The sequence below is a fragment of the Orcinus orca genome, chromosome 12 (genome assembly GCF_937001465.1).
Source record: "Orcinus orca chromosome 12, mOrcOrc1.1, whole genome shotgun sequence".
NCBI lineage: Eukaryota > Metazoa > Chordata > Mammalia > Artiodactyla > Delphinidae > Orcinus > Orcinus orca.
In genome coordinates this window covers 10,151,538-10,179,229 of record NC_064570.1, presented here as the reverse complement: position 1 = coordinate 10,179,229, position 27,692 = coordinate 10,151,538, and the positions used below count along the sequence as shown (strand labels likewise).

At 39.7% G+C, this 27,692-nt stretch overlaps 1 protein-coding gene across 4 annotated transcripts in view; it reads left to right on the top strand.

The window, feature by feature from the left end:
• Positions 1-27,692, top strand: part of ARID1B (AT-rich interaction domain 1B) — a 412,194-nt gene that overhangs the window by 100,593 nt on the left and 283,909 nt on the right. The gene's annotated exons all lie outside the window — the stretch shown is intronic.

The window sequence follows — 27,692 nt, the reverse complement described above, 5'->3', positions numbered from 1 at the left end:
TTGTGGGCTCTAGAGCCCAGGCTCAGTAGTTGTGGCACACGGGCTTAGTTGCTCCCTGCCATGTGGGATCTTCCCGGCCCAGGGCTTGAACCCCAGTCCCCTGCATTGGCAGGCGGATTCTTAACCCCTGCGCCACCAGGGAAGCCCGAGGATTTTTCTTAATTTAGATGTGTTTGCCTGATTGTATCCTGAAGGATAAGCCTGGTTTTCCATCCTCTTGTCTCTGTACAGCCCCTTTGTTGATAGTCTTAGGCCTCAGTTAGCTTCAGCTATCCCCTTGAGGCCATGACTCCTAGCTCTCACCTACTCCCATCTCCAGGCTTGCCTTTTCAACTGCCTGCTAAGAAGTTGCCCAAGTCTCCTCAGAAACAGCTGTTCCTCCCCCCTGTTTATCTATTTCTCTAACAAAACCATGGTATTCTCAGTCCCATGGGGGCGATACCAAAGAGTCATATTTCATTTTGCCCTGGATTCCTATATTGGTTAACTTCTCAAGTTGAGTTCATTTTAATGTATTACAGTAGGGGCCCTGGCCCCAGGTATTCTAGATTTCTAGTCTGGCTTATTTATTTATTAGGTGTGTGATGTTCAAATCACTCACCTAGGTAGCCTTGGTCTCCTTATCTATAAAGTAAGGATGATGCCCTCTACCTCATCAGGTTGTTGAGAGAGTGAAGCGACATGGCCCAGGGCCTAGCATATAGGTCCAGTGACCAGCATATAGTAGACCTTCAGATTGGAATTCCATCTCCCACTTCTGTCACTTGTTAGATAATTCTTTGAGAGTTATTCCACGCACAGGAACTCTCTGTGCTAGCCCATCCCTTCATCTTCCTCCATCCTTGTCTCTCATTCCCCTTCTTACACACACCCTGCCTTCTTAAATATGCCCCACACTTTATTTATTTATTATTTATTTATTTGGCTGCTCTGGGTCTTAGTTGTGGCCCGTGGGATGTTTAGTTGCAGCATGCAGGATCTAGTTTCCTGACCAGGGATTGTACCTCGGCCCCCTGCATTGGGAGCCTTAACCACTGGACCAACAGGGAAGTCCCTGCCCCATACCTTTTATTGTGCCATTAGTATTACTTTTTAATTTCTTTCTTTATTTTTTACACAGCAGGTTCTTATTAGTGTATACATGTCAATCCCAGTCTCCCAGTTCATCCCACGCCCCACCCACCCCGTTTTCCCCCCTTGGTGTCCATACGTTTGTTCTCTACATCTGTGTCTCCATTTCTGCCTTGCAGACCGGTTCATCTGTACCATTTTTCTAGATTCCACATATATGCGTTAATATACGATATTTGTTTTTCTCTTTCTGACTTACTTCACTCTGTATGACAGTCTCTAGGTCCATCCACATCTCTACAAATGACCCAGTTTCATTCCTTTTTATGGCTGAGTAATATTCCATTGTATATATATGCCACATCTTCTTTATCCATTCATCTGTCGATGGGCATTTAGGTTGCTTCCATAACCTGGCTATTGTAAATAGAGCGTGCAATGAACATTGGGGTGCATGTCTTTCTGAATTATGGTTTTCTCAGGGTATATGCCCAGTACTGGGATTGTTGGGTCCTATGGTAATTCTGTTTTTAGTTTTTTAAGGAACCTCCATACTGTTCTCCATAGTGGCTGTATCAGTTTACATTCCTACCAGCAGTGCAAGAGGGTTCCCTTTTCTCCACACACTCTCCAGCATTTGTTGTTTGTAGATTTTCTGAGGAAGTTCATTTTAACTGGTGTGAGGTGATACCTCATTGTAGTTTTGATTTGCATTTCTGTAATAATTAGTGATGTTGAGCAGCTTTTCATGTGCCCCTTGGCCATCTGTGTGTCTTCTTTGGAGAAATGTCTGTTTAGGTCTTCTGCCCATTTCTTGCTTGGGTTGTTTGTTTTTGTAATATTGAGCTGCATGAGCTGTTTATATATTTTGGAGATTAATCCTTTGTCTGTTGATTCGTTTGTATATATTTTCTCCCATTCTGAGGGTTGTCTTTTTGTCTTGTTTATAGTTTCCTTTGCTGTGCAAAAGCTTTTGAGTTTCATTAAGTCCCATTTGTTTATTTTTGTTTTTATTTCCATCACTCTAGGAGGTGGGTCAAAAAAGATCTTGCTGTGATTTATGTCAAAGAGTGTTCTTCCTATGTTTTCCTCTAAGAGTTTTGTAGTGTCTGGCCTTACATTTAGGTCTTTAATCCATTTTGAGTTTATTTTTGTGTATGGTGTTAGGGAGTGTTCTAATTTCATTCTTTTAAATGTAACTGTCCAGTTTTCCCAGCACCACTTATTGAAGAGGTTGTCTTTTCTCCATTGTATATCCTTGCCTCTTTTGTCATAGATTAGTTGACCATAGGTGCATGAGTTTATCTCTGGGCTTTCTATCCTGTTCCATTTTTCTGTATTTCTGTTTTGGTGCCAGTACCATATTGCCTTGATTACTGTAGCTTTGTAGTGTAGTCTGAAGTCAGGGAGCCTGATTCCTCCAACTCCATTTCTCTTTCTCAAGATTGCTGTAGCTATTCAGGGTCTTTTGTGTCTCCATACACATTTAAAAATTTTTTGGTTCTAGTTCTGTAAAAAATGCCATTGGTAATTTGATAGGGATTGCATTGAATCTGTAGATTGTTTTGGGTAGTATGGTCATTTTCACAATATTGTTTCTTCCAATCCAAGAACATGGTATATCCCTCCATCTGTTTGTGTCATCTTTGATTTCTTTCATTAGTGTCTTATAGTTTTCTGAGTACAGGTCTTTTACCTCCTTAGGCAGGTTTATTCCTAGGTATTTTATTCTTTGTGTTGCATTGCTGAATGGGATTGTTTCCTTAATTTCTCTTTCTGATCTTTCGTTGTCAGTGTATAGGAATGCAAGAGATTTCTGTGCATTAATTTTGTATCCTGCAACTTAACCAAATTCATCGATTAACTCTAGTAGTTTTCTGGCGGCATCTTTAGGATTCTCTGTATAATATCATGCTATCTGCAAACAGTGACAGTTTTACTTCTTCTTTTCCAATTTGTATTCCTCTTATTTCTTCTCTGATTGCCGTAGCTAGGACTTCCAAAACTATGTTGAATAATAGTGGTGAGAGTGGACATCCTTGTCTTGTTCTTGATCTTAGAGGAGATGCTTTCAGTTTTTCACCATTGAGAATGATGTTTGCTGTGGGTTTGTCGTATATGGCCTTTACTATGTTGAGGTAGATTCCCTCTGTGCCCACTTTCTGGAGAGTTTTTTATCATAAATGGGTGTTGAATTTTGTCAAAAGCTTTTCTGCATCTATTGAGATGATCATATGGTTTTTATTCTTCAGTTTGTTAATATGGTGTATCACATTGATTGATTTGCATATATTGAAGAATCCTTGCATCCCTGGGATAAATCCCACTTGATCATGGTGTATGATCCTTTTGTTGGATTTTGTTTGCTAGTATTTTGTTGAGGATTATTGCATCTATATTCATCAGTGATATTGGTCTGTAATTTTCTTTTTTTGTAGTATCTTTGTCTGGTTTTGGAATCAGGGTGATGGTGGCATCATAGAATGAGTTTGGGAGTGTTCTTTCCTCTGCAGTTTCTTGGAAGAGTTTGAGAAGGATGGGTGTTAGCTTTTGTCTAAATGTTTGATAGAATTCACCTGTGAAGCCATCTGGTCCTGGACTTTTGCTTTTTGGAAGATTTTTAATCGGAGTTTCAATTTCATTACTTGTGAGTGGTCTGTTCATATTTTCTACTTCTTCCCGGTTCGGTCTTGGAAAGTTATACCTTTCTAAGAATTTGTCCATTTCTTCCAGGTTGTCCATTTTATTGGCATAGAGTTGCTTGTAGTAGTCTCTTATGCTTTGTATTTCTGCAGCGTCTGTTGTAACTTCTCCTTTTTCATTTCTAATTATATTGATTTGAGTCCTCTACCTCTTTTTCTTGATGAATCTGGCTAAAGGTTTATCAATTTTGTTTATGTTCTCAAAGAGCCAGCTTTTAGTTTTATTGATGTTTGCTATTGTTTCCTTTGTTTCTATTTCATTTACTTCTGCTCTGATCTTTATGATTTCTTTCCTTCTACTAACTTTGGGTTTTTTTTGTTCTTCTTTCTCTAGTTCCTTTACATGTAAGGTTAGATTGATTATTTGAGATTTTTCTTGTGTCTTGAGGTAGGATTGAATTGCTGTAAACTTCCCTCTTAGAACTGCTTTTGCTGCATCTCATAGGTTTTGGATCATCAAGTTTTCGTTGTCTGTGCCATTATTTTTGATTTGGAAGTCCTGATTTCTTTACCTCTTTATCTCTGTCTGCTGAACCTTGGGCCATTCCTCAAAGTTCAGTTCCATTCTCCTTTGTGGAGCATGTCTTTGTTTCCAGAATATGCCATAAGTGTGCTTCATCATGGTCATAGATACTGAATCTTGACGTACAGTACTTTGAGTACTGGTCCTTTCTCCTTTGGTTCCTTAAGAGCAGGAGCCACATCTTGACTTAATTGCTGTGGCATAACGTATAATAGCCTGCGTGTAGTAACTGGTCAATTAAATATTTGAATTTAATTGACATATAATATTTTACCTGCTAAAATTGACCATGTACTTTGAAAGACCATCTTTAAATTACCTATTTGAGTGTATAAGCATTTATTCATTGTTATTGTTCCCTCATTCCATCATTGCGTTGACATTAAGTACCATTGCGCTTCAGTATGCCATGTAGCAGAAAACGCATTATGTAGAAGGAAAGAATTCTTCAGTCTTTTAGGAAATGATTGTGAGTATGTATGTACTGCATGATCAGATTTCAGAACTTTAGAAATTGTTAATTGAGTGCCATAAACTTTCTTCATATCTGTGTCCATCTTTCAGTCTAGTGACATCTATACTTTATTCCCTAGGAAAGTATAGAACCATTTGCCATTTCTTCAAAATTAATTGTGTTTATAATTCTCCATGATAAAAGGTGAGCAAAGTGATAAAGAGATATATGACCATTCAGAACTATATTCTGGATTAATGTTTTTGTTATTTCTATTTCATACCCTGCATTTTAGTGTGAGAATAATGGAACGTTTAAAATTATTATAGTTTTTCTCCTGCCAACTTCTCCTCACAAAGTAGAGATACCAGACTTTGCCCAAATTTTAACAGTATCATGCTTTTGCCAGGAAGCTATTGTTTAAAATGATTTCCTTAGGGGAAAAAAAAATCACAAAGAATGCTGTACTTATTGAGAATGTTTTCTTTTTCTTAGTAGAAGGATGGCTTACTGCCACGTTTTGTTGTTGTTTAATATTATAGAGGTTTTACTGCAGCTCTGTTGGTGATTACAAGAGTGCTACATTTTGGCTAACAAATAGAGTAAATGTGATAAAAATCCCCTATTTTGTATGTTTCTCCGAATAACATGTTTATATAACATGCTAAATACTTCTGTTGAAAAAATTGCTTTTCTGAAAGGAGGTTGCAAATTCCTTTTTAGAGTTTTGGTGTTACTGAAGTGTATCATTGACTATTCCGAATTGTATGGATATTTTAAAAACATCCTGAAAATTTTTATTTGCATACACTATCCTTTTTGAAGTCACGGCTCTGAAAAAAATGAGAATTGTTATCTCTGCATAATAATGTTGATTTTCTTATTGTACCTACGGGCCACTGAATGGAGTTATTTAAAGGTTTTATATTTTTTTGGAGTAGATAGCACTCATGTGACCATGCAGACAGATCACATGCACAAACTGGTACATTTGTGTTTCTATTTATAAAATGACATTGTGGTGGCGGTCTGACTCTGAACCGAGGCCCTCCTAGCCTCACGCTTCTGTGGACTTCATGCTGAGTCCTAGGAGCCTTCCCTTTGTGGTCTCTGGCCTGCCTCGTATCCTCCAGACCCAGCCACATCTAGCTGTTTCATGTAGCTTCTGGTGTTCCATGTTGGTCCAATGACTCTACCCTGGACTATGGGCTCCTCAGTTTGAGGCTCTGATTTCTGATTGCCAGGTGGGCATCTCCACCTGGATGTATCCCTGGAAACTCTGTGCTGAGTATCCCATTGGCTTGTCTTCTCCTGAGTCCATTTGTCCCATAAAATCATGGTACAGCTCATTCAATTAAGTCATCCCTCTAGAAGTCATGCTTGGTGTTCCTCCCTCACACCCCACATCCAGCTGATCACTAATTCCTGCAAATTACGTCGGACCTTTTCTGTTCTCTCTGTTCGTGGCCTTCTTCACAGTAATCTCTGAAGTTGAGTTCTTTACCATCACCGGCGTGGGCAGTTGCTCTTGCCTGTCACCCAGCGTCTTTGCCAGTTGTCTCTCTCCTGCTTCTAGGTCATTCTCACTTTGAGGTCCCGGGACCCCTGAGTGTTCACAGATGGACTTCAGAAGGCTGTGGGTTCTTTGAAATTCAATATTAAGATTTCTGTGTATGTGTGTAGGTGCAGTTTCTGGTCATCATATTCTCAAAGGATCTATGAATCCGGAACGGTTAAGAACAGTTTTTGTGTAGTTAGTTCTTCATGTGGCATCTTCACAGTCATCTCGCTCATATAAAATGTAAATCTGATAAGTTGCTCTCCTGCTTACGGTTCTTTAGTGAAATCCTGTTTTATGTAAAATCCAAACTTGTTAGCCTAATGGCATGGCCCTTCTGAACTTTCCAACCTTATCTTCTACCAGCCCTTCCTCCTGTGTCTGTGCATCCGTCTACTGAAGTGTTTTCAGTTTGAGTATATGCCATGCTTTGTTTCCCACTATCCCTTCTGTCCGAGACTACCCATTCCACCTTGCCCCTTCCCTGTTTGCTTTATGTGTCACTTCCTCTGTGAGTGAAGTCTTCCTTGCTCACTGACCCCCAACTACATTTAGGCAACTTCTGTTTCAATCAAAACTTCTTTCTGTATATTAAAATTACTGGTTTATATTGAACATGTCCACTACTGAACTTGTGATCTCCATGTAGTACATTAGAACTTCCTGCCTCTGAAATCTCATTACGTGTGACTTGTGAACCTTCTCACATAACCATATTTATTTTTGACTTTTGATTAGTTAGCTAAGATCTCATGAAGGACTTAGTTCTTTTCTTGTTCTTGACTTAAGCGACTGCCCTTCATCATGTGTATCATGACAGCTGTGTATCATGTTGTGTCTCCTCTTTTTGCTCTGCTGTGCTACACACTTCGAAGTTCTCCTTTACCTTCTCTACCTATCTTTTCTACCATTTCCAAAACTGCTTCTATCAGCCAGAACTCTTGGTTGTTAGCAGTGAAAACCAAGTTTGGCATATCCACGCTGAAAAGGAAGTATCGACAGGCTAGTGGGAAGCTGCAGAATTGCCAGGAAGGATGAAGAACTGGGCCAGCAAGAAGGGAAAGCACATGGGCCACCACGCTGTGAGGACGATGCCAAGGCCAGGTCATGAGGACAGAGAAGGCACCCACAGTCACTTAGTAGGCGGCACCACAGCGTGTCCTCCACCGTCACCCCCATTGGTATCTTGGAAACATGCACCTGTGACACACACCTGAAATTGAGTATTGCTGTCTTTCTTTGTTTGTGTTCCTGGCTATTGAGTCAAAGAGCAGAGCATGTGCATCTGATTGGCTGATCCTGGATCACATGCCAATACCCTAGTTGCCAGTGAGTTTGGTAAAGCAAGTGTGGCATTTTCAGCCTATTAGGAAGCAGAGTCTATCTCTACAATCCTGACTAATTACAGCGTCTGTTTTTTCCCCACACCACTAAGCAATTCTCAGATACCAGTTGGGTGTCGTACAGTTTTAACTCAATTCTGACGCTGTCTACCTGGAAATAGCATTAGATCCCACAGATTAAGGGCTCAGTCCTACAGTTACAGCCCCCGATCCCCACTTCCGATGGCAGTCACAAATCCAGGTCGTCATCTGTGCTTCAGTTGGCTGGCTGTAGATCCAGAAGTTCCACCAGCCCTTTCCTCGGGTTCCATTAATTCGCTAGCGCAGCTCACAGAACTCAGAGAAGCGTTTCACGTACCAGATTACTGGTTTGTTATAAAAAGATGTAACTCAGGAATAGCCGGATGGAAGAGATGAGTAGGGCGAGGGCGGGAGCTTCCCTGCTCTCTGAGTGCACCACTCTCCCAGCACTTCCGCGTGTTCAGCCACCTGGAAGCTCTCTGCACCTGCCCTTTTGAGTTGTAGGGAGGCTTCACATAAGCACGATTGATTAAATCTTTGCCCTCTGGCGATTGATTCAACCTCCAAACACTGTCCCCTCCCCAGAAATCCAGGGCTAGGACTGAAAGGTTCGACCCTCTAATCACTTGGTTGGTCCTCCTGGCAACCGGCCCCCATCCTTAGGTGAGTTTTGAAAGTGTCATTAACATAACAAAAGACACCTTTTAGGCTCTCAACATTTAGGAAATTCCAAGCGATTTTGGAGCTCAGTGCCAGAAATGGGGACAAAGACCAAATATGTATTTCTCACTCTAAATCACCACATCACAGCCTCCTATCACACTCAGTGAGGAATTATCCAAATACCAGAAGTGTTCGTAGCCTGGGCAACCAAATGGACGGACAGATGTTTACCACTCGGGCTAGATGTACTTTGGGGAGTTTTGATTGGTGAGATACGTGTTACTATCTTGTGACTGTTTACAGAGTGGCTGACCATTTGGGAAGCTTTCACGTCAGCATCTCATTCAATGAGGTGGGGGGAGTGTTGTAGTCCTATCACATAAGGAACCTGGTGGGCAAAGAAGTAATGCAGTCTGACAAAGGATACGTAGCGGTTCAGGGCAGAACTGGAGCTTGACCTTGCGCTTCCGACTTCAGAGTCCGCGCAGCCTGTTCCCACTGCACCAGCCTGCAAGACACAGTGCCCTGGTGCAGTGCCGAGAGGGGCTCAGGAAGGTGTGTTCACACATGCACGCTCACACGGAGCCTCTTCCAAGGACAGCAATGTGCGCTTATCTGGTTCTGCGAGGGCCAGTTTAGCATTTTGTATCCTCGTTCTGTCTACTTGTGTTGTTCAGTGTTGTAACATCTCTCTGGTTGACTGAAGCCATATGTCATCCAAATGGAACCTGGACTGTGGCATTGGCCTGGCAAACCCTTGGCTGTGGAGTACAGCACTAGAAATTATGAACACTGTATCTGTTCATCAGGCCAGTGGAATTCACAGGCACTTCTGTGGCTGTGCCCCACACCTGTGCACCGTGGCAGATGAGAGTACAGCAGGTTAAGCCTTCACACTCTTTTTCCTCTCTGTGAATCGTGTATTTGCTCCCTTTTGTGGATTGCTGTAGAAGCCAGGTGGATGAGCACTTTAAAGGATTATAACATTGGCAAATATATTTGGGGAATGACTACCTCAAAACAAGTAGTATGAGAAGTGTTCAAGTTGATTTTTTTCATATCATAGTAAATACTTCTGCTTACATCATATTAAACACTTCTTAAATTCTTAAGAATTTTAAGAATATTAGGTAATTTTTCTGTTATAGGGACAGAGGGTTTGTATCTTACTGTTTCTTATAAAGTAGGACATCGATTCTTGCTGTGAGTTAAGATATTAACTTGACACACGCATGTATACGCATGCGAGGTGGAGGGTATATATGTTAAGCTTAACGTTCCTGTGTTTTAGACTAGGGAATCTCTCATATCTTGCAGGAAAAGCTGAGTCAACTCTTTCACAATGATGGGAGGAAAACAAAGCAAAAACAGCAATAACAAAAATCCCAAACCCTCTCTGCATCAGGAGATGGCAAAGTATCACCAGAGTGGAAGAACGCTTCCAACATTGGAAGGTCCCCCTTGGTGTATTTGAGGCGTGAGGTGGGGGCCAGGTGGTAAGAGAATGCAGGTTATTGTCGCCAAGGGGAGAGGAGGCTGCGACGGCAAGTCTGGGAATTAGAAGCATATTTTCTGGGGAGGGGGACATCATAAAGTGAAGAATAACCCTGTCATTAGTCAGGAGAGTCAGAGGGAAAGAGGGATGTGATTGGAGAGAGAAGGGAGGGGGTAGAAACTGGACTGCTGGTAATGAAGGATAATGGGAGAAAACCAGGGAGAATGTCGTATGATTGTGTTAGAAGCTTACTCCAGAGCCTTTGCAGGGGAGTTGATAAGCTGGTGTAGTGTTTAAATTGTCAAACATAATGCTTTATATAGAATAAGAAAATTTTGTAATTATTTAATAAATATCTTGTGTAAAATTTGCGTAAGAAAAAATACTGATGGCTTTTGGCGGATGGGAGTTACTAAGCTTTTATTATTTTAGAAGATACTTGTAAATTTTGTTCAGGAAACAGATTTTACTTTGACAACAGTTTGTGTGGTTGTTTTCTCATATTTCTAATGTAGAGAAAAAGGCCAAAGAGAAGAATTTGGAAGCTTGATAGGTAGAGGAGGTCTTGTTGGCTTGGTAGAGGTTAGAAGGGATTTAAAATGCAGGAGCCCGTGTGTCTGTGCAGCTGCACTGTTGCAGTGTGTTGCCCGGGCCTGCCGGACTTTCCACAGCTCTACCGGGTGACTAACTTGTAACTGGGCCCAAGTGAGCCACCCCTAACGCCCAACTGCTCCCCTCTCGCCTCCCTCCCAACCCTCACCTTGGCTGTGAGGTCTGGAACAGCCTCTCTGTGGGCCCTTCTGTGACCGCCGCAGGCCGATTTCAGTTATTTAGTACCAGGGTAACCCTATAGTTGTTTACCTGGACCCAGATTGAGGTCTGATATATGGTATTTGAAAATTTGGATGTATCAGATTTGAAATTCATGATATGCCGAAAGAAATTGGAAGAAATTAGATAATTTTTGGTAGTTTTATTTTTCAAATAAACAAATATGTATGTATATAGGTAGCGTCACCTATACCGTCTTCAGGTGCTTTCTCTTACTGTGTGCACATGTGATACATTGTCTTCAGCTCTGCATCACTCACTTTTCAGGGAGTCTGAGGATTGCATGGATTTGTGGACCTCAGTATTTGACTACTTTCATCACCCATTATTGGAATTTTAGTCTAAGTAGTACCCATTTGGGCATGCTCAGTGTTTGTTCATGTTGATTAAAGGGGAACAATTACAGCAATAATTTCCAAATGGTAGGTATTCTTTAAAAATTATTGCATGGTTTTGGAATGCAATATTTGATTTCAGAGAGCAGAAAGTTTACCTCCTTACCAATGGCTTATTTGGGTTACCATGAAAAAGATGTGTTCTTGGCCAGTAATGTAAGGAGGCGTCCTAAAGGTGTCTGTGACATTAAGGCGGAAAGCCTTAATGGGCTTAAAATTTTTCCAAGGACAATTCGCAATTGATATTTGAGAGTTAACTGTAAGTCATTATCTTGGGTGGTAACTCATAAGTTTATGTTTTAAAATGAAATGTACTAATTTATTACAGAGTCAACCATTCATACAGCCAGTGTTGGTTTTTTTTTGTTTTTTTTTTGGTTGGTTTGTTTCTTTGTTTAAGCATCTGCAGTGTGCATAATGTGGCCTGGGCATTAATCAAAATTCTTCTCTATCATTACCTCCCACTGCACTGAACTGTTTATTCCTCATACCCTTAATGTGTTCCTGTCTTCCCCACCTGGGTTTCTGTTACTCAACAGGGATTCCTCTTTTTTCTCTTCTCTGCCAGTTGAGAGTCAAGTCCTCCCTCCAGGCCTAGGGCCAGTACCTCTGGTCTGAGCAGCATTTCCTAACGCTCTAGGACTCGTTTCCGCAACTCTTCAAGTGGAATTTACCTGCTTCCTTCTCTCCTGTCCTTCTGTTACTGCTCAAAATCTTCCTGTTTATTCTGAACTGTAAACATGTATTACCTCTCTTTTCTGCTTGTAAGCTGCTGTGTGCAGGGATTTTGTCTTATTCGTATTTCTGTCTTCTATAGAGACTAGGATGATTCTTTTGGTACTTTATTGCTTAATAAAATGTTGAATCAGTACATGTGATATAATGGAATGTATAGAGAAGTTCAAAATCCATCTGTGGAAACAAAGCACAGATACCGACTTTAAGGGAGGCTTGCCATATCTTTCTCTTTCAACACTGCAGTCTGTTTGAATCAGGAGACCAGCCATCTATCACTGATTCTGTCACCAATTGGCCACATACTCTTAGAACCTTCACAGAGAAGGTTCTCTGTGAAAGGAGACTAACTCTGCCCTTTTTCATGGAATTATCACAGAGTTAAATGAGATGATCTTTGTGAAAGAAGTTTAAAAGCGCTTTGTACATATGAAGTATCGATATTGTCATGAATTGGGGGGGTGGTTAGCTGATAGCAATGAACAATTTTTATGATGACATCTTTCTGGTAGTTACTGTAGTCAGTTGTTTGGAGAAAAGAATCAGAGCTGATTAGTCTTACACTCTAATTTGTGGTATAGGGGATTTCATATTGAGGTCTCGGGGTAGAGAACAAAGTAAGGTTATGATAAAAGAGTACAAGGGAAACGTGACAAGAGGGAGAGTTCCATAGCTTAATTTCTGTATTTTCTAAAGGTGCAAACTCAATGGATACAACTGCCTTCAGTTTCTTCTGTTTTCCAGTGTTGGTTGTCCAGGGAGCATTTGTGAGACACCTTCAGGCTCCCTGTTCTTGTAGCGTCTTACCCAGTGCCTCTCTACCTATAATAGTCTTTCTTGTGAACATTCACTTTTTCGATTATATGTTAACTTCCCTTATTCTTCTTAGGAGCATCACTGCAAATTTCAGGTGGTCATAGTCATAATTTTTTTTTAATTTATTTTATTTTTAATTAATTTATTTTTGTCTGTGTTGGGTCTTCATTGCTGTGCTCAGGCTTTCTCTAGTTGCGGCAAGCAGGGGCTACTCTTCGTTGCAGTGCACGGGCTTCTCATTGCGGTGGCTTCTCTTGTTGCAGAGCAGGGGCTCTAGGCGTGTGGGCTTCAGTAGTTGTGGCTCGTGGGCTCAGTAGTTGTGGCACTTGGGCTCTAGAGTGCAGACTCAGTAGTTGTGGCTCGTGGGCTGTAGAGCGCAGACTCAGTAGTTGTGGCTGTCGGGCTTAGTTGCTCCATGGCATGTGGGATCTTCCCAGACCAGGGCTCGAACCTGTGTCCCCTGCACTGGCAGGCGGATTCTTAACCACTGCGCCACCAGGGAAGTCCCATGGTTACAATTTTTTTCCAGGTATTTCTCCCAGAGAGATTATTTGCCTGAATATTCATGTAAACCTGACAAAACACTTATTGCTAGGGAGCCTCAATTGCCCCAGGGATGCAGTGGTCAGGATTTCCACAGTTAAGGTCCTCCCTGCCCTCCCCACCCGTAGACAAATATATTGCCTTGTCCCTATGAGGTTTTACGTTTCTTCTTTTGGGATCTATGTGGAAAATCAAAAGAAGTCATAGCCCTTTCTCTTTACTCTTTATATTTAAAAATTTACTCATTCTCCTTTCTTCGCCTCCTCTGGAATTCAATCCATTCCATGCTTTTAATCTCATTTCTTTCCTTCAGCGGTAATACGTTTGATATGTACCATCTCTGGCACTGGCCTGTTGTTCAACATGGCACGCCCTCATTCTCCAGATTCTCTGCTCAGCCTCCTGTCTCTCTCTCCTTCACCCGTTCTCGCTGTGACTCCTGATTCCTTCCAGGAGCTGCTGTCTCCTCCTCTCTGAGCAGTAGGCGCCATGGGTGGCTTGTTGCCCTGCGCTGTTGGAGTTTGCCTTCTCTCTCTTTGCTGGTTGTCTCCTGTTGAACCGCTCCAGCTGTTCAACCTACTCAGATCAAATCAGCAGTGGTTTTGTTCTCTGGCAGTGGCGTCGAGTATCGATGGCAGCTGCAGGTCAGGGGAAAGGAACTTTAGGAACCAGTATCCATGGACCCTGATTGATTCTGATACAATATCACTTGGAACAGCTTTCCCTGAGATGCTCTGAAAGAAATCATCCTTGAGTGCAGTGTTTTTTAAACTATTCATTGTAATCTGTTAGTGGGAGCATGAAAGCAGTGTATTAAGCTGCAACCGGAAATTTTTAAAAAGGGGATTTGAATATAAACAAAATATGAATGCATCACATGTAGTAAGGATGTCATGTGTGTTCAAGGTTGTGATATAAAACGTAATTCTTCTTTTGATTTGGAATCAAAACATTTGAAAGCCGTTGCTCTGCTTACCCTTAAGTATTTTTAGCACCTTTGATTCCTCACCCCTTTTCTTTCTAATGGAAGTTTAAGATTTTTTTTTTTACAGTTGAGATAAAGTAGAATTAGAATATGGCCTATTTGCAGGACAACTTGATGGACAATTGAAAGCACAGTTACTTGATTTACCAGTTGCAGGGCAGGTCACTTACCCTCCACATCAGCTCCACGTCAGGGCGTGGCCAGCTAAGCAGCCTGTGTCCCAGCAGAAGCCCCCTGAAGAAGCCTGCAGTGAAGGCGCCCCACCTGGAGGCTGTCCTGCAGATGGAGAGTTTCATTCAGGAGCATTAGGACCTGTTCAGGATGGCACCCAGACCCTAACAGTTGATTCGTCTGGGACGTATGGGGTAACCATAGTCTGCTAAGGGGGTGGCGGGGATTTCTAGATTCGTTAGGCTCCCACCAGTCTGGGGAGTGGAGGATATTGGAAAGAGATTTTAGGAAACACCAAATGGCTAGATACTAGTGTTGTTACTTCTTTTCTCTGGCAGTAAGAAATAGCTATAGGTTTTAAGTGATTGTGATGATTATTGAATGTAATATCTCTGGTTAGAAAATGACCATTCTTCACTAATTCCTCATACCTGGTCTTGATTCGGGGAGACTTCGTGACCTCCGTGTTACCTTGCTGCTCTGATGGACTTCCACTGGTCTTGTAAGCAACATTCTTGAAAGGAAACTAAATATGTCAGATGAATAGTTGGAAATCATCCGCCTCCCCCAATAATATGTATAATGCATCTTTTAAATTTAAAGGATTTATTAAAATGAAAATTATTTTGGTATACTGTTTGAAGTCTGGCTTTTTCCTTCTAAAGGTAATGAAGAAATTGGTTTTTTGTAGTTAAAGTAGGATTAGAATATGGTCTAATGAGAAACATTTTGACCCTGTTATCTTTATTTGCCATTGGATTGGAGGACTGTATCTTAGGACAATTATTTTGTACCCCTTCATGTTTTAGGAAAATAGTTAAATGACTTTTGTATTATCCCAAAGTCTACTGACTTCCCTGCAGAGGTGCTTAGAATGGACAGTCTGAGAACACATCTGTGTTCAAGTATAGTTTTGTGAGGGATAATTATAATGTTGATTATTTGTTGTGTTTCAAAATGAATGGGTTATAGAATGTCTAATTTTAATGATTTAAAATAAATTATTAAATATAAATAGAAGAGACCGGTAGAGAAAGAAGTGAAACATTTAATTTGTTGATAATTCTACATTAGGTAAAGCTTCCTCTGTCCACCCCCAAGTGTCTTTCTGTTAATGATTTTAAAATATCAACATCCTATATTTTTTCCTGACCAATCTTTTGGGACTATTTGGCACGTGTGTTCCATCTGATGAAATAAAAAAAAATTGCAGATCTCAAGGGAAATAATTAAATGATTTTCTCTTCTTATATAAACATTTGCTTTGAAATATATTTATACTTCAAGGGCTTTGATATTTTTATCTGAAGCATCATTTCCTCATACTGTCTCAACCTCAAAATGAAACTCCTCTTTAAACTATTACCCAATATCACAAGTTTATCATATAGGTTAAATTTATGTGCCAAATGACTAAAAATGAAGAGCCTCCCCGCCTCCTCTCTTTTGCCTTGAGTATATGATATCTGTGTTGGTAGAAATTTTATATCTTAATCCTTTCTAATTTCAGTGTTTAAAACTTAAAAAAATGTGTGTACATTTCTCTTTTGTAGCCACTGTGTTTTTACTCACCGAGCTCCCTTTTTTCAACCCCTTCCCACTCCAGCTGCTTCCCTTAGGTTCTTTGGGCTCCCCAATACTCTTGTCTGTTCTTAGACTGCTCTCTGCTAGAACAGAGCAGGGTGTCCAGAGTGTCCTTTGCTCTTCCTGTCCCAGCCTGAGTGTCTTCCATGCTTAGCTTAACATGCTACTCCCCAGTCCTTCCATTCAATGACTGAGCACCCTGGGAGAGTGGAATGAGCCCTGGGTGGGGAGGGGGTGTGCGCAGAGAGTTGAATTCCGATTGAGACTCCAGCTGGGTGAAATTGTGCAGGTTTCCTAACCCTTGACCCTACCTTCTTGATCTTAATAAGGACAGGGTTGAACCAGTGATCTCTGAAATCTCTACCAGTTCTAATAGCGCGTGATAAAATAATTTACAATAAAGTGTAATTAGGCTTAGCCTTCTGAGGATGGGCGAATGAGTGTGTATTTTCAGTTTAAAACAATAGCTTATTGATCCAAATATGTGATTGTGTGTGTTGCATGTATTTTTGAGCATTTCCACCCGGCCCCCCAACTCAGACTATGATCCAGGGAATAAAATGCAAGGAGTCAGTTTTTCAGCCACTAATGTGCATATATATTTCCTTTAGTCTTACCTTTGCAGGTGGGGTTCAGGAGAGATATCACTGATTTGTGAGAGAGGGTGGGTTAGTGGTGGTAGGAACACCTCCCAGTGCAAAAGGACTCCTTTATTTTCACTCCTCATTATTTGTTATGAGTTCATTCTGAAAGGGCAAAAAATAAAATGACCAGCTAATTATGGTAATTTGAAGGCTGTTGTGTCCCTGGGTAGCACAGGACAAAGCCTGCAGCTGTCTCCCCACCCTCCGAGCCAGTGTCAGTGCCTCTACTCAGGGGGGATGCCGGTAAAGGTCCCCATACTGGTTCGTCCCCCGGGACTGTCTATTCTTAGATTCTTCCGTCTACTGAATTCTCAAAGTCTCAGAGGAAGCCAGGTTTGGGTTTTGGCCGTGTTACATGGAGAAGTCTGACCCTTTTGCATTACCGTCGCTATTACTTTTCTTCATTCATACAGTTGTCACCATATACATTATTTACATTTAGGCGTGGATAGATAAATGAGTACAAGTTTCTCCTTTAAAAGGTACCTTATAGAATACTTAGACTGTATATTTTTAAAGGATCACATTTTAACACAATATAGTTTTTGAAATATCCATTTTTGAGGGGCTTGGTGGTTTCTTTACTCACATTTTTATAAACTCAGTTACTAAAATCATTCCCTCCCTCCCTCCCTCTCTCTTTTTTTTGTGAGCAGGAGAGAGAGGATATAGAAGCAACTAGCCCCCTTACCCTCCATGGATGAACTTTAGACTCTTGGAAAAGTGTCATCACATAGTTCCCCGCTTTGACTCTTTAATTAAAAAAAGAAAAAAGAAACAACTTCAAAACTGCATTAACAAATCTCACACAAACACTCGCGCGCGTGCGCGCGCACACACACGGAGTTTAAATGCATGGTATAAAATCCCCAAGGTAGAAAGATCCTGCTGTGAACGGTCTCTCTCCTCATGTCCCCCCACCATCAAGTTCCCCTCCATAGAAGATACCAGTTGCTTGTCTCTCCATTGGCTGGTTTAAAATTCTAGTCTGATTCTGGTAAATCCCTGTTTTCTCTGTTTTCCCCCACTCCATAGTTATCTGCAGTAGAACAGTCTTTTCAGTCTAGCATTCACTGCACATGTTCCAGTCATGCGGTTATAGAGTTGACCCTGCAGCCTCAGCAAAGGTTATCTCTTCAAAATTCTCTGAAACGCCCTTTCGGCACGTCCATTTTGGCAGCTGGGTTTATGTGGGAGAGTTGGCAAAGCTCTTGGCCTCCTTTCTGTGCTTTATGAAATCTGGCCAGAAGGGCAGCTAGGCAAGAAGTTCCCATCAGTTGCACTGCTGAGTATTTTCCATTTTTTACCTGTAGTAAACAACAGTGTTCTTACCACGTGTGAGTAGACCAAGTGGGTGGTTTTTAAAAACATGAACGTACTGTAGCCTCACACTTAAAGTCCTATTAGAAAACTGCTGTTCTAATATGTGTGTGAGGTACTGTTGTACTGTTTTGACTTTTGATTTTGTAATCTTTTTATATATATTTTTTAAAATTGAAACAACTCAAAGATTATATTCACCAGTTACAACTACCTGTTGCAGTTTGGCCAGTAATATAACAAGAAAGATGGAAACTCCAAGTTGCTTTTCAGTGAGATGTATTCATTACATACAACATCACGTGCCTGGTTTCTTGGTAAAGTGCTTTCTTGAATGGAGACAACTGAGTCCCTGTGAGGCAGCTCAGGCCTTTTCTTCCTCCCTCCCTCCCTCCCTCCCTCTTTCCTTCCTTCCTTTTTAAAAAATGTTTTTATTTTTAAGTCACTTTTTCTAAGAAAATGTTGCTTCTGTAGCAGAGTTGACCTATTTGTTTCTATAGATGGCCATCAGAGCCCTTCTTTTCTGTCTGTACATACCGTGAGCTCCACAGAAGTAGGGCTTCATGCAAACCATGTCGATGCATTTCCATAGTTATGATTCTCTAATTGAAAAATGACTGCGTGTGTTTGGTATGGAAAATACTTATTTTTCATTTTGTTTTAAATGTAAATACTAGTAACCTAGATGTCAAAGCTTCTGCGTTAGAAATTAGCAAGGCTCCTTTTACTATTAAGTTTTTTTCCTGCTTGTATTATTATATTAGTGAGGCTCGCAGACTCATAGGTGAATTTTTCTCCCCATGTTGATTTATGAAAGATTTTAGACCACTCGGCTTTGGTATGCTGGTTCTGGTTGCTTCAAGAACAGGTAGTGAGAATTCATCTTTTACTCTTTAGGTAGTAGACCCCTCACCCATTCATACACATTGGAAATATGCTCTTTTTCTAGCTAAAATTTTTAGAATGAGATTTATCATCATGTACATTGCATGCATACTTTCTTTCCGAAGCTGCAGGTTTTTTTCTTGTTATGCTTCTCTTTTGTCAAAGAAGTGCACAGTAGACCTCATAGATCTGTGATACCAAATGCCTTCGATGGATCCTTGGGAAGAAAGTGTTTTAAAGTGCATAATTAGGGCACTTGAGCATAAAACTACAATTATACACTTGTGTGTTAATTTTGTGTACAGTAAGACTTTCGTTCAACACTGGTTGTAAATGAGAGGAAGCATTTTACTGCCAGTGAATGCCTGCATTTTATGAATACTTAAAATCTCCTCTAATTGGCTGACCTGGAAAAAAAAGGTGAAAACATCTGTAGTTAAGAGGTAGAGGAGAATACAAAATGTGTACTAGAGGTTTCTTTTTAAAAGTAAGTAGAAAAGTGATTTTACTTTTGTGTACAGCCACGGTTGCTGTGCCTTTGGAATCACTTATGCTATTTTAGCTGCTATTCCACAATAAAGACTAGCAGTGAAAGCAGTTTAGATAAGGCAGTGAAAATAATCAAGGGACTGAGGGGGGCAGAAAGCAGTTGACAAGGAATCTCTGATCTGGTACAATAAAGGCTGTGGCTGGCATTGATTGACCATGCGTTTGTCAATCAAGTTCCATGTACTAGCATTAGGGGGCACTCCTTGAAATTTGGAGTTAATTTTATGGAAACTAAAGGATGTACCACTTTACAAAATGGATAGTAATGTTCCAGAACTTGTTACCCTCAAGAGACTAGAAATATAAATTAATTTGAAAAGGGTATAAATAAATTTGTGGGTAATAGAATGACAGTGATTATGAAGAGGAAATAAAGGCTGTTCAGGACATATTGCCGACTTTTGGAAATTGAGGTCATGAAAGGCACTACCATTTAGTTCCCACAGCCATGTAGCGTATTCACTCTGCAGAACATTGGTCTGACATAGTATTCGCTTAAGCTGTGATTTGCTAAATATAGAGCAGTTGGACTTAGAATAAGCAGTGAAATTTTGTAGACAATTAATAATTATAAAGAAATCCAAGAGAGATTATATATATATTATTTTCACTGTTTATGATCTTATAAACGTAAAGTGTGTACCTGATAAGGAAGTTTTAGAAAGCAAAATTTGTCATGAGAAAAAATTTATTGCTGATGACAAATGAGAACTTTTTAATTTAGTTTCACCAATCAAAAAGTAAAGCTATTTTCTGATATGAATTAAAAAAAAATTTTTAAGCTAAGGGGGAGTGGGCTAAAGTAGCCCAGATATGTTGGGTTTTTTTCAGTCTGTTAAACAACAGCAGTGTTTATGGCCCGGAAGTTATCTGTTAGGTACAAGGGCATAGACAAAAATGGAAGTGGGCTCCGTAGCAACGAGAGCTGAGTAACTAGCTTGTTTGCGTGGTTGGTCATCAAGCCTGTTCTGGAGTTTAGACACTGCTTGACCCTTGACTTCTTTGCTGACTCCTCCAAGCCCACGTTGTCTTTTTTCTGTTACTCAAGGGAAGCTGGACAAAATTTGAAGGAACTTATGGCTTTACTGTACAGTGCATGCAGTAAGCACTCAGTATACATTCGTTGATTGTTTCTCAGTTTTCAAGCATGAAGGAGTAATTTCAGGAAGTTACGGAGTATTGTTTCCCCCCTTACACAAGCTTAAGGACAAGATTTATTTCTCTTTTTAAAATAAGAAAGTGAATTTAAAAAGCACCTAAATTGTTTAAAAGTCTCAGTTGGGAACTTAGCTTAAGGGACTATAGATTGTGGAGCATTTGTAGGATTTTGACCTTGTAAACTTTATTACCTTCTAACACATTATTTTTGACTGGACATGTTGACATAATAAAATTTCCTCCTGCAGTTGGTTCAGCCACACATAGACTTAGCATCTGAATTCCTTGCTGTGGGGAATTTTCAGTCTGTCTCTTATGCATGAAAAATAGCATTTACTCTTTCTGTAAAGTCAGAAGCCAGCAGAATATGCCAGAGTAGTGACTAAAATGTAGCTGTTGTGAACTCATTTTTCCTATGCTTTTTGCCTTCCTTTTTTTTTGTAGAATTTATCTGGAAGGACTCACATTTATGATGGAAAACAAATAAAAATTAGGAAGCTTTCTGCTGTGAAATATAAATTGTTATAATATACTTTTTGATAATTCTTAGAAAGACAGCAATAATTAATCCAAAATAAATTGCATTTAGTTTTAGATTCAGGAAAAACTCAGAGTTGGTTTAAGAAATGATACATAACATTTGATGTATATTCTTCTGGGCTATTAATTCTTTACTCACCACACATATACAGATTTTCATATTAAAAAAAAATATATATATGGTTTTGTAACCTGCTACCCCTTAAGTCCCACCTCAAAAATCCAGGGACAGACTTTCTTGCTATTCAATACATATTATCTACAATTAGAATCATTCATTTTAATGACTCTGTGATATTTTATTGAATAGAATATCATTACCCTCCCCTTTTAAACCAGTCTCTGTGGAGGCACATTTAACCATTTAGGCTGCTTCCCTGTTTTTGAGTGGGGGTGGTATCAGGGGCGTGCAGTGACCTCCTTGCTACACATATCTTCGCACACTTGTTTTATATTTTTCCTTAAGGTAAATTCCCAAAAGCAGAATTCTGGGTTGAAGGGATATCGTTCCTATACATACTGTGACTTGCGTTAAATATTTGAATTTACATACTCATTATGATTGTTTCAGTATTAATTGCTGTGTAATATTTTGGAATTATGTAAATTGAAAGTATGAAAACTCCCTGTTAAGCTCCTAGAAACAGTTACTATTTTATTATCAAATAGGAAACTTACATCTAGGTTTAAGTAAGGCCGGAATGGTTTGACATAAATACATTAGAAAAAACGTGAGGTCAAAAGTTTAGATACCTTCTTCGTTATTAAGTGTATATACATACTTTTAAAGTTATAATATACATACAATGAAATGCTCAGACCTTAAGTGTACAGTTCGATGAGTTTTGACAAATAAGGTACACCTATGAACCAACCATCCCAGTTAAGATACAGAATATTTTCATCACCCCAGAAGTTTCCTCACCCCTCTTTCTCACCAGCCCCCATATCCCACAAGCACTGTTTTGATTACTATCACTATAAATTAGTTTTGCTATAAATTTTGTTTTTGAACTTCATATAAACAGATTATACAGTTCGTTGAATGTGTGTTGTATTCGTTTAATATAGTTCTAGAGGGAAGTGTAGATACCAAACCAAACTGTTCTTAGAACAAAAGGATCTGAAGCTGATACGAAAATTATATACTAGAGTAAGAACAACAGGTCTTTCAAAAGAAGGAAGTTGGACCCTTACCTTACACTATGTGCAAAAATTAACTCAAAATGGGTCAGACCTAAAAACATAAGAGCTAAAGCTCTAAAGCTCTTAGAAGAAAACCTAGGGGAAAGCTTGATGATGTTAAATTTGGCGGTGATTTATTGGACATGGAAACCAAATGCGCAGACAGCAAAAGAAAAGATAGATAAATTGGAGTATATCAAAATTTAAAACTTTTGTGCATCAAAGGACACTATCACGAGAACAAAAAGGCCACCCACAAAAGAGGAGAAAATATTTGCAAATCATATAAGGGATTAATACACAGAATATATAAAGCATTCCTACAACTCAACAACAAAAACCTAACAACCCAAGCAAAAAATGGGCAAAAGACTTTAATACATTTTTCCAAGTAAGATAAACAAATGACTGATAAGCATGCAAAAGATGCTCAAATCACTAATCATTAGGGAAATGAAAATCAAACCCATAATGAGTGTGACACCACTTCACACCCATTAGGATGGCTATTACAAAAACAAACAGAAAATAGCAGGTGTTGTCAAGGATGTGGAGAAATTAGAACCCTTGTGCACAGCTGGCAGGAATTAAAAAATGGTATTGCTGCTGTGAAAAACAGTATGGCGGTTTCTCAAAAAATTAAACATAGAACTACCGTATGATCCAGCAGTTCCACTTATGGGCTAGGTATATTTCCAAAAGAAGTGAAAGAAAAGGCTTGAGCAGGTATTTGTATGCCTGTTTTCATAGCAGTATTAGTCACAATAACCAAAAGGTAGAAACAACCCACCCATTGCCCACGATGGGACAAAATATTGTATATACTTAAAATGGAAATATTTTTAGCCTTAGAAAGGAATGAAACTGATTCATGCTGGAACATGGATGAACCTTGAAGGCATTAGGCTAAGTGAAATAAGCCCGACTCAAAAGGAATGACCAAATTCATGGGGACAGAAAGCAGAATGGTCGTTCCCAGGGACTGGGGTGGGGGATAGGAATGGGGAGTTACTGTTTAATGGAAATGGAATTTCATTTGGGGATGGTGAGGTTCTGAAGATGGATAGATGTGATGGTCGCACAGCAATGTGAATCTACTTAATGCCACTAAACTGTACACTTTATGGTTAGAATTCCACGTATGACTCTAGCAAAATCTATTTTTCCCACTTACTTACTGTGTTGGAATTAGATTGCTTCCTCTTTCTGGCTCTTGTAAATAGTGTTGGATGGAATATCCTTCCTGGGACACATGTGAGTGTTTCATGGGTATGTATTCACAAGGGGAATTGCTGGGACGTAGGGCAGTGCACCTTGAAACTTAGTGGAGAAACTGCTTTCTCAAACTTCTTTAGATAGGAAAAGGATGAGAATATAAACCTGATCATTTCTTCAGTGTTGAAGTATGAGCAAAGAGTCAAGGTAAAGTAAAATGAAAAATGGGGCCTGGAATTCTGCACATTTAACATGACACAGAGATTTGAAAGTTAATACTCATGTCCTTTATCAGAGTAGTTTCATAAAATAAATACTTAAAGTAAACGAATCATTTTTAGCTATACTTTCCCTCTCCGATAATGTTTGAAAGCGTTCACATTTCTTTGAAAATTGGAATAAAACATTTTGTGACTGTGTGTGTGCATGTTCCACTTGAAGATCCTCTTTATTTAGAAATGAGAGAAATTTTTGTTTTTCTTATTTTTACATAACAAATAGAAAATCCCTGATCTTAGGCATTTTCTGGAGATTTCCATTTGGTTTAGTTTAGTGATAAATGTCTAGCGCGTTGGCTGGGCAGTAATGACCTCGAGGGTTAGCCGGTAATAGCCGAGGGTCCTCTGCTGCTGTCAACGTGAGGTTTGGGGTTTTTGTCTATTGGATGAAGCTGAATCAAAGACTTGGATGGTATAAGTCATTTCAGTTTTATAATGTGTTCCATCATTAAAGTTTTATATAATATATGTGCTGCCGAAGCGAGCGCTGAAGTTTTATATAATAATAACTTGATTTAATAATCCATTGAACAACATTCATTATTCATCCAACAAACATTTCAGTGGCAGGCCCCCTTCCAGGAGGCATACCACGGGTGTAGGAGTGTGTAGTCTAGTGATGAGGACAAACGGTAAACACATGAACACATAATTAAAGGGGTAACTGACGAAATCTAATAATCTCCCCTGTGGTAAAATCAAATCAGAAGTGGCATGAAAATGATGGTGGGTTAGGCCGGTTAGGGGACGGGTGGTATCTGAGACAGAAGTGCTTTGTTTCCTCAATTCTCAGCACTTGGTTCCTGAAACTCAGTAACTCTTGGTTAAATTTCAACAGTTTGGTAACTGTTGAACAGTTGAATTCAACAGTTTGGTAATCTTATTCACCCTGAATATGGTTAAGAACTAAGAGATAAGCAAAAAGACTCTTAGTAGCCAAAATTGATTTCACAAAACTTGAGACAATAAAAGCTCATATGCTTCCCTCATGGCTTAGTCCTTTGGGTCTTCATAACCGTGTAGTGGGTTTCTCAGTCCTCAGCAGATGCTGTGAAAGATGGAGGTCTGAGTGAGGAGCGGTGTGGCTGAAGGCCCTGATGCCGTGTGAGAAGCCGGCAGTGCGAGACCACAGTTTCTCTGGGGTTTGTGCAGACAACTTCCGGCAGTAGGCTCTGGGGCAGTCCATGTATTATGGCTCCGCCCTTCCATTTATGTTTCTTAATAATGATTGTTTGGTTTAAGATATCAGAAAATCATATAATAGAACTTTGAAAGCCCTACATCTAAACTGATTAAAGCAAAAACATTATTGACCATTAAAGAATTGACATTAGTTCCTGACAGCTGAGGTGTATTATATTTAGAAATTGCTTTTTAAAGATAACACTTAGTTAACAATTAATGTTGTAGAGGTAGCACTACAACTTAGTTTAATAAGTAATAATTATTGTGTAGCATTCCAGATAGGATTATAATATTGCTGGTTATAATATTAATAGGAATTAATAGAGGAGGTAACCCCGTTTTGCAGATGGAGATGTAAGGCATATCATTATGTGATCGATCATATTCACACAACTGAGGTACAGGAGGGCTTGGATTCAGATTTCATACGTTTCTAGTACAGAGATTCTTTAGGTAGACTAGAACTTAGTCATCTCTGTTTTGTCATGGCTCCCACATAAGGACAGTAAACCAAATGCAGTTGATTGGCTCTAGGCCCTATCAGTTATCCCAGGGTCTCAGAAGGTTAGTTAGCCAGTTAGTTAGTACCAAATAATTAGACCATGTATTTAAAAGGATAGCAGGTAGGTTTTTAATTGTGGAAGACAGTGCTGAAATCTCCCAAGCAGATGCTTTGGATGGTTCCCCCTCTGACGTTTGCTCTGTTCTGCAGCTTGTCACTATGGATCCATTGAAGATTTGCTTACACTCCCACCCAGCCTACCTGCCTCCCCGGCATCCGGCTTGCTTCCCCACTTTTCGGAGTTGGAATAGATAGTAAAAGAATCTAGTAAGTTCATGGCTTCTCTAGTGTGAGGAGACTCCTGCAATATGTCCTCTTGTTGTCTTGCTTAGAAAATAGAACCCCCCCACACACACACTTCCATATTGTGTGTAAGGGTTTCTGTAAACCAGAAAGTCAACATATTAAAGTGCAATTCACAGGGGAGTTGCTGGCTGTGTTGACTGAGCTTTACAGTCATTTTAACACTGGCAAAGTGTTACCCTAACTGCTTCAAATCAAGCTGCAAAGATGCTTGTGTGAAATGCAGTATTAGATATCAAATCAAACATATGGGTGTTGAACGGAAGGGTATGTGTTGTGGTAGTATATGGTATTCTAGCATGTGGAGTTGTATTTTATGGAAATTCTTTGGCTTGGCTTATGTCAGGGACATACATTCATTATGAGATATCAAGCTGTAAAATAAATAAAAGCAAAGAATTCAACTGTGCTGTTGCATGGTTTTCAATACAAACTTGTCTGTTCTACTAACTTGGGGTCTGCGAAATGAGAGGCATTTGTAAGCCATTGTGGCCAAATGTTTTGTCAGCGTTGCTAGCAGCTTGAAAATAATCTAGATCGGGTCAAAAGGAATATGAACTTTAGCTTTCTGCATTTTTTCCCTTTTACTTCATTGAATATGTTGCCAATTACTGTGCTAATTGGTCTTAGAGGCAGAGTGTTTAATATTTTCCTCCTCACTCTCTTCTTTTCCTCATTCAGTATTCTGTAGTCAATTTGTTTTTTAAGTGTATATCTGGGACTGATGACTGAGTTCTTAAGTATGTGTGCTTATGGGGATCATGTTCTTGCAGTTCTCAAATGGACCCTATTGTGGTGTTCACAGTGACTTCACCATTCTCATTCCAGGAGTGCTTTTTGCCGTCCTGATATCTTGTTTTTCTTTTCCTCTCCTGTTCTTTCTCTCAATTAGGGGAAAAAAAATGTCAATAGATTTCTCATTTGAAAGAACATCAGAAAATATCATCAGTGGTGTATTTACTGAATGAGGAAGGACTTTTGTTTGAACAATGATTTCAGGATTGTATAGGCTCATGTAAATTAGAAATGGAGAAGACTGATTTTAGGTCATTCTGTCTGTAACTCGGGTATTTGCAGCACAGTACGGTTTGCTTTATATCAGTAACCGTTTTATCAACTAGGAAAATACTACCCTTGTATAGCTATGAATATCTTTCCATCAAGAACTCATATTGATAGTTATATTGTTTGATATACATAGTATTGTTTTCTAAATGGGTTTCATTTTATTATAAAGCAGTGTTGTTTCTTTTTAGCCAAAATAGTATCGGGTAATAGAATTGCTGCTGTAACTGGTATCTGCTAAAATGTAATTGAGGCATTCTGACCTTAGTTGAAACAAACATGTCCCCAAACCACAAACATCCTACAAAGTATTAGTGAGCTTGGACTGGAGTTCATTTTCATCTGAGTGTTGCATGAGAATGGATTAGCATAATGCTGCTTTGACTTTCTAGCGGAAACAATTTTTTTTTTTTTTTTTTTTTTTGCGTTACGTGGGCCTCTCACTGTTGTGGCCTCTCCCATTGCGGAGCACAGGCTCCGGACGCGCAGGCTCAGCGGCCATGGCTCATGGGCCCAGCCAGTCCATGGCATGTGGGATCTTCCCGGACCGGGGCACAAACCCACGTCCCCTGCGTCGGCAGGCGGACTCTCAACCACTGCGCCACCAGGGAAGCCCTAGCAGAAACAATTTTTTGACGTCAGTATTAGGAACTCCCCCCGACCCTGCCACTGGATTTTTGTGAAATTATCAATTTTTGATGTCTGATAATTTAACTCTGCTTCAAAAAATACTTTGCTTTTTGTCTTCATTGATAGTATGTGAGTAGAAAGCAGTATGCCAATTTATCTAATGGGGAGAATATTAAAAATATCGAATTCAGTTGCTTAGCAAAGAACCCACTTCCTGTTGCTGAATTGAAACCATATTTGATTTCGCTGAATGGCACGTCTTGACTTTCTCACTTGCCCCGCT